A 12235-nucleotide genomic window follows, 5' to 3' on the forward strand; every position below is an offset into this window, starting at 1 on the left:
AACACACCAGCTGAAAGCAGCAATTCACTTCTTTTATTGGCTTGGTTGTTTATCAGAACCAATTTTGTCACAACATTATTTACAACTCGCACATTTTTCAAAAAGCCACACATTCACCGATTCAAGCTGCACGAAAAGATAAATTTCTCACTTTGAAAACATGTTCTATAGAATTGAACATGGTCATCAAAATCCACAATAATGTAAAACAGAAATGAGTTATGCTAATCATTAAAGCCAACAAGGGCATAGCAGCAATCAGTGTATGTGCCTCTGTGTGCCTGTGTCTGCCAGCAAAAACAAATCAAACATTTTAATGACTTTTGGCCAGGGGGGTTACGCAGAAAAGTTCTCCCTGTTCCTCCCTCACTCTGTGCGATAATCCAGCTATCACCACTCAAAAAGCTCAGAAATAGCTTATCACCACACTCTTGTCAAGCCAATTCAGTCAGCAGTATATTAAACTGGGGCTGAGTTATCAAAGTTAATTGGCCCTGGCAACGCATCAAACGACACTGTGTTGGGAAATGAATGTCGAGGCAAGGACAATCCAATAGCACTGTGCTGTAAATGAATTGGTTTATACCTAATGAACATGTCAAGTGTGAGGCTATACAGAGTGACATTACAGGTCAATAACAGCACGGGATGATTGACTTGTTACGCTGCTGCAGGTAGACTGATGCACAGGGCGACAAGAGGAATTTCATTTTAAAATAATACTCTCTCTCTGTCACACACATATTATTGACACGCTCTTGACACGGTATACTTGTGAGGACCTGCCAGTTCTTGAACCTTTACCTTATGTCATATTGTTGTTTTGTATGCACTCAGTGACTTATGCTAGTGGCAAAAAATGTGTTACATTAAACATGTAATTTTTAACTGTAGAATCAACCAGGAACAGCCTTAGATAAACAATTTTCTTTCATTATTTGAGGACTTAAGTATGAAAATAACTCCTAACATTTTTTCAAATAATATTATGTGTGAGCTTGCTGCATCCACCTGTGCTGACAAGCCTCTATGATCAGTAGTGCCAGGTAGGATAAGAAATTACATGTTCTGCATAATCTTCTCCACAACTACTAGTAAATGGTCATATTTGTTTAAAAATGCAGCCTGAAATAATTGGTTAAAAGAACAATTCACCAAAATTCAAACAAACAAACAAACATACTCATAGCATATTCCCATTTTGTCTAGTGGTATCTAGTCAGCAGATGGTTGTGAGATATCTGTCTCTGGGATATCTGTGGCTTTGCTATGCTGCTACACAATGGAGGTAAAGGGCATTTTGTTTGTGTTGGTCATGGCAATAAAATTCGACAGCAACATCTAAAAACTGAAGGTTACTAATGGCCTCAGTCTGCTTCAACTGGGTTTTACAATGTGTTGTTAGTTGTTAATGATAGGGTTAGTAGCCTATCTGTTCTAAATGACTCAAAGGGAGGTTAAAAAGTCTGCTATTGTTAACCTCCTCTTGGCCACATCCTTGCCCTTTCTGTGTTTAGTTAATGACTGCATATGGTGAGTACGATTGTTTGACTGTGTTTGAGGTACTATTGGTACTATTATTAAAACTATTGTAAGATGCAGGGCTGCCTAATTACATCACTGGGAAATGGTTTCAGACACCTGTTCATCATCTGATAAACTCTTTGCGGCACACTAAGATCTTAAGGATAATCTACAAAACATTTTGTCCCCAATTTTCATATAGGGACCTCTTTTTCTAGGTCCAGTGACAACTCTTCAGTGTATGGTTTTCAAATGGTCTATAGTAACTGGGATGCCATCTGGAGAAGAGATGACACAGTCACATTCAAATGTCAATTTCAAATGCTGCGAGTACCAAAAGAGAATATCTATTTGCTTCTAGAGTATTCAAACGACAGCCCATTAGAGATGGATATATCAGCACAAAAACTATACACATGGCAAGATATCACTGGGAGTGGTGAAATGAAAAAAGTTGGGGTGTGTTTGTGATTGTTATTTGGGTGAGCTGACTCTATAGTAAATCTATTGCATCTCTAACCATAATCTAAATCAAGTCCTATTCCCCCAATACTAATCAAATTTCTAAACCTTTATCAAACCATTGCAGGAGGAGTATCCCATACCCTTGGAAACAGTGGTTGTTTCTTAATGTTTGTATTCTAATGAGGACAAAATATCTTTACAAGAACTGAAATACAAACTTGCACACAGACAAAGAAATGCACGAACACCATCTGTAAGCTTTCCCCTCTGCACCTGCTGCTGCCCATCAGCGAGTGAAATGGTGCCTTTGATGATGCATGCTCATTGGAGGAGGAAAACCACTGAATTTTAAACAAGCACAAAATGTCAAGCTGCATCTACTTTAACCCAACACAAAGACAGAAAATACCTTAATATATGTAGCACATTTTATGTCTCCTACTCCCTCTTACTCATCTAGTCCCACACGTGAATATTCAGTTCCAGTGCTGGCAAACAAACATTCTTGCCTTGGTGGATTGGCAGGGGAGGTAATTGAGATTTGGTGTGTGTTTGTGCGTCCACACCCAAACAGTGTGACTGTTATTGATTACACTTTTGAGCGGAAAATAAGAAAAGGCTGAAAGAAGAAAAAAAAAAAAAACCCTCACCCCACGGTCCCCTACACCCTCCACCCCTGATCAGATCATGGCAATGTGTTGTTAAATGAGCGTGCTTAAACACTGGGTTTGGGTGAAAGCTCTTCAAGCCTCGCACTGCTGACTACCAGCTTTATTGGATCGATGCTGGAAGCCTCGCCAGCAAACGCTTGAGTGAGCTGAGATTGAGATTGAGATGGAGGGAGTGAGGGAAGGAATGAGGGATGGAGGTCTGAAAGGATGAGAGAAATGGCGGCAGCGCTATGGAGAAAGAAAAAACACATATGGAGACATTGCAAAAGCCTTGCAATTTTTCTTTTTTTCCCCTGGCTCAACATCCACTCTTCCATTTCTGTGCTCAGAGGTAACAAAGTGAAGTGGGCATCCTGAAGGCCGGATTAAGTGAAGAGGCAGTGTGTAAACAGGAAGATGAGGAGGAAGAGGATGGCGAAGGAGATTCAAGGCCTCTGCCAGAGAAAAAGCGCAAAAATCTTCAGTGTACTCCTCTCTATCATATGTCTATCAGAATAACAGTTTGTCAACAGTAAAACAGCCAAAGCGGTAAAGTAAATGATTTGATTTTCGAATCCAGGAAATAATGGCTAATAAAGTCCTAGTAAAATATCATCAGTGGAACAATTTTGAATTTTTTTGGGGAGGACATCCCATTTTCACAGTACTACTTATGAATTTTCGTACTGCTGTTTTATTTTCTTTGATATGTCTGTCAAAGAAAAAGACGAACTGTGTTCCACATGTTTGGCTGGTGAATATATCTGATAATGAATAAAAAAGCAGCTTAATGTTATTGTGGTCAAACATTAACAAATGTAATTTTATATTATATATTCTGACAGAAACACTTTCATTGTGACATTTCTTAAAAACAAGTCTTATAAAGCAAAACTGTCAAACCCACAGCCAATGTGTGTGGTAGAGGTTCACAGATAATTTACTATCCTTAAGTTCAAAGATATAATATGTAGTAATTTCATGCTAAAATCTGTTAAAAATAACTAGATATATAACTTGTTGAGTTTGGTACTTATGTTATCCTAAATCTGTAATCCTACGCTACTTGCAGCTTTTGTTCTGTTTTTAGAACAAAAACGAGAGAGCTTAGATAGGTGCACAATATTCAAAAAGCTTAAATTAGAAGCACTCAAGTAAAGTACAAGTACCTCAAAGCATAGTTAAGTACAGTACTTAGTAAATGTACTACATCCCACCCCCTTTTATAATATATCATTGTAATAACAGCTAGCAAAGCCAATAATTGTCAGCTGGCTATAAACATACTAGCAGATTACCTTGCTAGTTTTGAGAGCATGTAGCTGTACAAATCATTTAAATACCAGGAATGGCCTAGTCTTCAATTCAACTTGACTCATTTAGCTGCTTTAATAGCACATAGCAGAGGGATTCCATACAGTGCCAATAAAGAAAATTGAGCTGCACTCCACAAAGCAACTGTATTGTTTTCTATTCACAGTTGTTGACATCTTTTCTTCACTTGACACCACTGTGCTGCTAAAATTGCATACTGAATCTTCAAGTCACATCTGCTGGGAACTTTATGAATGCCAGGAGACGCGGCTGGAGTCAGTCTATGATGTATTTTTCTTTTTCTTTCCATCAAACCGACTCTTATAATCCCTTGCTGTTTCATAACAAGCTAGATTCAGCCTTACTCTCTCCTGGTGACCAAATTAACTCACTTGCTCCGTCTCTCACCACGGCCTCTTTAAGGTCCTGTGGTGTCACATAACTCTGCAGGCGGTATCAAATCATCTATTAGCTGCTGGTGTTGTTGTTGAGCCTGGTTTAGCTAATGAGCTGAGACACGGCAGCCTAATAATATCAGTCAGCGCTACACAATGGAGAGCTCATTAAAACATACAGAGAAATAGGCCACATGTTCTGATTAGGTTGCTGAGCTCCTCTGTGTGTTTTGGCCGTGCTTGTCGATTTGTGTGTGTGTGTGTTTGCTTGAATATGTGCTTGTGCGTAATTTTGTCAGAGTGTATTTGGAGGTAAGATGAATCCCTGTAGGGAGAAGCAAAGCGGGGTCATTTCTTCGAAGTGAACGGATGTCGGGGAAAAAACGGAAGAGAACATTTTCAACCCCCATCTGTCTGCCCTCTTTTCTTCACTGTTCACTGTACGTCTGTGTTTTCCGTTGTCCTTTTCGTGTCCTTCATTTTCCCCACCTCTCCTTTCCTGACATATTACTATACATACACACACACACACACACACACACACACACACACACTGACCTCTGGTGCAGTCTCAGATGATTGCTAGTCCTTCCAGGCATTGTTTGACTTTTAACCTCAACCTCTGACCCTTTTGTGTGTTACAGAGAGTCAGGGTGCATCACCAAACACCCTGCACTCCAACTATCACACTGAAACAGACTTAATGTCCATTAACCCGTAACTGCCCCCATACATACACACACACACACTTATGAACGGATCCCACCCTTCATCTCCTCCCTCGCCTCCCTGCAAAATAAACACAGCGGCTACCGTCATCTCTTTTCCTTCCTTCCTTCCTGTAGCCCCGTCCCCTCCCCTTTTCCTCCACCTTTTAGTGAGTTTAGGGCGTTTAAAAACACACACAACTACACTCAAGTGCAAACTCTCTCACACACACAAAAGCTGTTGGACCTAAATAGAACAAGCTGGATCAAACAATTTCACACATTGTGGAAGGAGGGATGAGAGCGGCTCCAGGACATTTATGTCACGTTCCCCTCACTTTGAAATCATTATGTTGGGAAGTTGGAGCAGCACTAGCGCATAAAGGGTTGGACATGGGTTTCTGAGGCTGCTGGTTTTGAGCATGGGTTTATTTAGAAAAGTATCCCGACAAACCAGGGAAAGCATCAAAAACAGTAATCAGAGCTCCAGGGGACACTAAAAATCACTACTGTACACCAAGACTAACCACACTCTGCAATGTGTTATTATTGAAATATTGCCAATCACTAGTCATATGTCTCAAACATTGGCTAGATTGCCATGACATTTTGTACTGTTGCCCTGACTTTTCTTCTAACACCACCATGATTTTTCAATTTGACCAATACTTTTGTTTATGAATAAATGCCTACAAAACTAATGACATTCCTATCAACCTCATGTGTAGTTTGTATTGAGTGCTAATTCATTAACGTAAGCATGGCAACACGCTAAATTAAAATTTTGAACATGGTGAACATCACACCTGCTAAACTCTGCATGTCATTATGTCATTGCGAGCATTTTGCAATGCAGATAAAAGTGTTTAGTTCAAAAGACAGCTGAGTCATACAGCCTCACAGAGCTGCTACGGCTTTAGACTCTTGCTTTTAAAACAAGTGTGAAAATCAGCCAGCATGGAAAAATGATTTGAACCTGGTTCTCAGACAGATCAACTTGTTTTAAGAACTTTCTGAAAATGAGAGTATCTTCAAACAATACACAATAAAGCAGCACATTGTCCTGGATTTCTGAAAATGAACATTCTTGACATTCTTATTGGAAACTGGTTGATTTCTTTTTAACTTGTTTTAGAAAGCCATTCAAGACTAGACAACAAGCTCGCTTCATAGCCGGATGGTATTTCACTACCTGTGGCCACAGAGGATTCTCCATTATACAGGCACTGAATGTCTCTGAAAAGGAAAAATGTAGGTCTTGTAAGACTTACAGTTTGATTGGTGGCATGGTTCAGCTTTTTGAACGTTATTTTCAGAAAGAGCTCCTAAAGATAAATTGCCCAAGCGTGATCTTTTTCCGCACAGAAAGCTTCATTGCCAAATGATGATTTGTGACCCGAGTTCACCTAGTTTCATTTTGTTATTCAAATATATTCAGAGGATTCAAAAATGTTATCCAGTAGTCTGTGAATCCACCAGAGAGCCTTGGGAGAAGATGTATCATATGATAATTTCACCAATTTGGAAGAAGTTTTATAGCTGAAACATTTTGATCAGAGATCAGCCCTAAAAATCATGGAGGTCACTTAAAAAATCAGTTTGGATGATTTGAATCTGAGCTGTAAGTCACTCTGTGTGACAGCTTTAGCTAAAGGCCTTTAATACAAATGTAAAAATATAAAATGGCTCCAGTTGTGACGATGCATCACGGAAGAGATTTCAAGGTTCTGGGTTCAAGTCCAGTGCAGAAAGGCTATGAAAACGGAGTGAAAAAATATCATCTTACAGCAGTCCCTGCAAAATTGATGACTTGTGGGATGTGAGGGAAGTCAACAAGGACTTCAGCATTTTTTTGCTATTTCTTCTCATTTATTCATACAGAGCTGCAGAGCCATGCATGCAACAGGACTGAAAAAACAAAAAACAAACAAAAAAAACCCAAAACCAAACAAGACAAAACACAGCTCTACATTGAACTGAGAAGCTTGGTACAGTGACAAGACAGATGAAGGCAGCAGAGCTGATGCACTGCTTTTATTCAGAGTGTAGAGCTAATGGAGCAGGCATGGACACTCCATTGACGCCGAAACACACACATACACACACCATGCATACTCAGTGTCTGAGAGTCTTTATACAAAGACACACGTGGACACTTGCAACAAGTAGACTGTGGGTGTTTGTTTATGAGTCTGCATGGTTTGAATTGCTTGAAGTAATATCATGCACGAGTAAGTCTGCAGCTAAGTGATAGCATTAACTAGCATATCTGTGAATATAGGTGTGAAAACACTATTCTGACCAGCTCACATTAAAGAGCTGTGTGTTTATGGCTATGTGTGTGGGTGATGTGCTGGCAGATTGCACAGTGTGTTCATGTTGAACTGGCGCAGATGAAAGACTGATAATCAAAGAGGGGTTTGATCTGCTGCATGCTGTGTATGAATGTAGAGGATGAATGCAAAGGATCTGCGATTGTGATTGCTATAGCAGTCTTCTGAAACATCCAACACCATGTTAATATATTCTGAAAAGTGTTTGAAATCCCCCTTTAAGACCCCGACCATCCATATGTGACCCGCCCATTGATTTTCATGCACCAGAGCACGTGATTTCCAATAAATGCACGCATTTAATGATTTGCTAACCATCAGCAGGGCATCAAGCAATTCAGCTGCATCAAGTTAGTGTCAATGACTTTCATCTCACATTGTGATTGGGATTCGCTTCCCATCTTAATTACCTCAATCTGAAGTGGAACTGAGCTCCACATTTGACTTTAAACAACCTATTTCCAATTGATGGAAATGTCAAAAAGAAGAAAAAAAAACCCCAAAAAAACTCCCATGAGAGCTTGCAGAGTAGCATCTTAGCCTCCCTGCTGACTCCCTCCAGAACCTTGCTCTTTCATGTCTTTCCCCTGGGAAATTCTGCAGGCCTTCAAATCACCATCTTCTCTCCTTTCATCCCTGCTGTAACTCTTGCTCACTTGCCCCCCTCCCACTAGCCCCTCGCCGCCTTGTCCATGTCATGGTCGGCTGGTCAGGCGTGGCTGGCTTATAATTCTTTGATCGTGCACTGATCTCTTCCATCAGTGCCAGGGGCTCCAGCTGATTACAGATGAAATAAATCTGATTTGGACCCTGACTGCGGGCCAAACACCTGCTCGGACCTGAGGAAGTGATAGAAGAGGAGGTGCAGGCGAGATGAAACCAGAGAGACCGATGTTGAGCTAATCGAACGGCAAGATCATCTTTATGTTTGGTCTGTGATGCTGAACGCATGCTTGATGGAAGAAGAATTTACTCCAAACATTTGGAGAGTGAATGTGCTATGAAGAACTCTCAGCTCCAACAATCAATGTTCTTCAGTTTGACTGATGTGACAATTTTTGATACAGACACCAGGAGCGTTATTTTTGTTCTGCTGTTGCTGGCTGATGAAAAAGCTCCGACAAGCTCAATGTACACCACCTGTTCAGCACCAAACAGCAGGTAGATAAAGTTAGTGACTAGCTGATGAACATAGTGGAAAAACTGCTCTCAAAAAAGGTGGATATTTCTCACAAGAAGGTAGAAACCAAAGAACATGGAAAAGGAGAATAAATATTGGTCTTACATCCATTAGGTGGAGGCAAACCCAGTTGCAAAAAATGCTGATGTTGCTTCACATTTCAAAAGTGGAGACAAGCTTACAGAAATAACAATAATAATCAGAATAGTTCTTCTTTTTTTCCTAGCTCATTGAACATGATGTTACTGAGATTACATATCATACGGTTTTATGTCAGCCGCTACTGATTGATTAGGACAACATAACCTCAAAGCAGGAGAGTAAAATAACCTGCTAACTGGTAACATGAACATGGAAATGGGAATTCTGTATTTTAATCAAGCTATCTTATACATTGTATACTTTTTCAGGATCAATCACAGTAGACTGGAGTCTGGGCTAATTGGTTGATTGATCAACCTAGATGTCACCAGTTGTTGTGGCTATTTTCAGTGTTATTATCAGAGATATGCAGTGAAAACCGTGAATATGTTTACATCGATAACAGATTCATTACAGATTAGCTACATCAACTACTTTTTTCTCAGTCCTTTAACCACCTGTTTTTGTTTACTTGAGATTTAAGAAAAAAGGATTAGCCAACAATAACAAGGTTACTTGTGTGTCTCTCCATCTAGGGCTCCCTCTCCCTTTTTACTCTGGCTGACCTTGTGCTGTCAGCACAGCGGATGTTGTTTCTGATGAGCACACGAGTGTAGTGAGAAATGGTAAAACCCACAAGCGTTCTGCCCTGCCTCGACCGGCTTGCACACAGGGCAGGCAGGGGGGATGCTGGGATAGCACTCTGACCTGTCATCAATGCACATACATAAGTGTGTGTGTGTGTGTGTGTGTGTGTGTGTGTGTGTGTGCTAGTCCATGATCGCCATGTAGTCACAGGTCGATCAGCCTTGCTCAAGGCAATGGACTGACTTATGAACAGCAGTCTAGCACACACACACACACACGGACACACAAATTCATTCAGACACTTTATTTTGGTGCATATTTCATACTTAAGACAAATACCATACACATTTATGGACTACCACATAAAAACATATGCATGTATATATATTCACTCTTCACCACTCATTTACATGGGCCATAAAAGCACATACTCTGCACACAGAACAAAACAATTCTTTATCACGTGTCATATGAACAGATGCACATACACATCTTGCAATCTGCTTCTCACACACCAGCGCACTAATAAAATCATGCTCTTTTCTCCCGCCAGCCAGATTTAGACATGCAAAAAAAAACTGACAAACTTTCTCTGTTGTATTTCAAAGCTCATTAAAAAGTGTTCACTGCTGTACGATTTAGTACTGTAATCAGCTCTGAATAATAGAAATGGTCGTATTGATGCCTGCGGGCAACCAACGTACTGTCTCATTTCGGAATAACAACCGCTGGGTGTGTGAATGCAAAACACTATGACACACGCCCACATGCACACTATCTGCCTCTCACTTTGGTTTCACTCTCGGGCTGCCAGTCTTTGAAACACTCACAGTGTATTCTGGCTTGGGGAGGCCGCCTACTACAGTCCGAGGGAGACTAATTGTCCAGTAGCCCTCTTTTGCTTTCCCTCCCACTCTCTCAGTCCTTTCCTCAGCTCTAGTCTTTGAGGGTTTCTATTGGGAAGAGTTCAGGAGTTCATGCAGAGCCTTGGGCTCTGGATCCCAGTGAGGTGCCACAGGGCAGAAAGGTTACACCTAGCTGGACTCCTATAGAAACAGCCTCCACATCTCAGTGACAGGCAGGTGGGGAGGGAGGGAAGCTTACACTGATGGAGGGATGAATAGAATGACAGTCGATAGAGGAAAAACAGAAAGGGAGAGACACGAGTGACTGTAGTGTAAATGTTGAGGGTTAGAGTGACTTTGCGGCATGAGGCTTTTATTGTAAGTTTCTTATTCAGGCAGATTAAGTAGAGTTTTCATAGACTTATTTTTTTAACCTTCTAAGGAACTTTGCAGTAGTTGGAAATGTGTTCTCGTTTTGTCTCGTCTTCCTCTGCTTATCCATGTCCGAGTTGCAGGGCCAACAGCCTCAGCAGGGAAGACCAGACTGTCCTCTTCCTGGCCACTTCCACCAGCTCATCCAGAGGGACAAGGCAATGCATTCCCAAGCAAGACAAGAGATATAATCCCTCCATTGTGCCCTGGGACTCTTCAGACGTCTAGAAGGCATCCTAGCCAGATGTGCGAACAGCCTCGGCACTAACCTAACACTTTGCAATCTTACTGATACCTGCTTTCAAAACATTTAGCTTTCTCCACCTCCCCAGCCACCTCCTCTATTAGCATTTAGATTTAGCTGAATTTATAATGTTTCTGTCAGTGTGTGTTCACATTCATCAGATGTTGTATATCTAAGGCTCTGCTGTGGGCTTTGTGAGATCCGGGTTAGTCTGTGTCAGGCATTCTTAGATTTTTCCAGAGCATTACACAAGCAGAGCCACATCCCCAAACCAAAATGTGTATTACAGTTAAGAGGAAAAAAAAAACTTGAACTAGACTGCTTTCTGATCATCATCATGGGGTGGGGGGTGGTTTCCCAAGACACATACATGTGTGACAGCTCACGCACGCTAAACCTGCATCACAGTTTACAGGCTGTCTTCCTGCTTCGACTCTGACCTAATGCAACAGCTGTAGTTTTGTGTAGACACTGGTTTCCTGTCCAATGAGGGATCATTACGGCCATTTAAGATAACTACACTACCGGATTTATCTCCAAATGAGGTAGTTTAGATTAGTGATTCCTAACCTTGTGGCTGGCTTGTGACAAACAACAAACTAATGCTTACTTCTTATATCAGTTGTATATTTAGAAACACTGTCATCAATGTGTTACTCCTTTCAAAAGTTATTTTTTTTAACTGTCAGGCTATGATTTGGGTAAATTGCTGGTCTGGACCATCAGCATGCATGAGTATCTGTGACGCTGTGATTTGAACAGACTGTGTTTTAGCTGTGTTGTGAACCTGCAAGTGATCATCTGTGGGAGGATACAGAACCTCCAAAAACTTGGCACACATTTGTGAGCCATGCACACAGCTGTTGTGGTCACTGCTTATGGCTGACACGTAACCCAGTGTGAAGCAAGAGGAGTTCAGAATGTTTTGGGGTCAGTTTAAAACTGAAACTGAGGGGAAAATGTTACATTCATTACATTCTTTTGGCTTTTAGAGGCATGTGATGACTGGTCATTTTATTATTGGGGGATACAAATTTCCATTTACACCTCTTCAAATGCCTGGAAGGCAAGCAACAGCTGTGAAAGAAAATAGCGAGAGACACTTTCACCTGACTGAACAACTAGTGACAATGAAAGTCCCCTTGGGCAAGGCACTTAACCCAGATAGATTCCATGCGCTCAATGACTGAGAGAAGGCTTGAGACAATGAAAGACTTGAGCTTTTGCTACTGGGCAGTTCCCAGTAGCCAAAATTAGCAGACTGTGGTTATACTGGGCAGCTCCCAGGAATGAATGTGAATTACTGTAAAAAAAAATGCACAGCAGGACATTTCTGAAGAAGCGTGTGCTCACTCAGCAGAAGCAACTCCCTCCTTGGATGAATATATATATATATATATATATATATAAAAATTCT

At 40.9% G+C, this 12235-nt stretch overlaps 1 protein-coding gene across 2 annotated transcripts in view; it reads right to left on the reverse strand.

Annotated features, from left to right (window-relative positions):
- The window catches only part of sema4c (sema domain, immunoglobulin domain (Ig), transmembrane domain (TM) and short cytoplasmic domain, (semaphorin) 4C), an 86275-nt gene that overhangs the window by 40868 nt on the left and 33172 nt on the right, over positions 1 to 12235 (reverse strand). The window lies entirely within an intron of this gene.

Source organism: Scatophagus argus, chromosome 4 (assembly GCF_020382885.2).
Source record: "Scatophagus argus isolate fScaArg1 chromosome 4, fScaArg1.pri, whole genome shotgun sequence".
In the NCBI taxonomy this organism is placed as follows: Eukaryota; Metazoa; Chordata; class Actinopteri; family Scatophagidae; genus Scatophagus; species Scatophagus argus.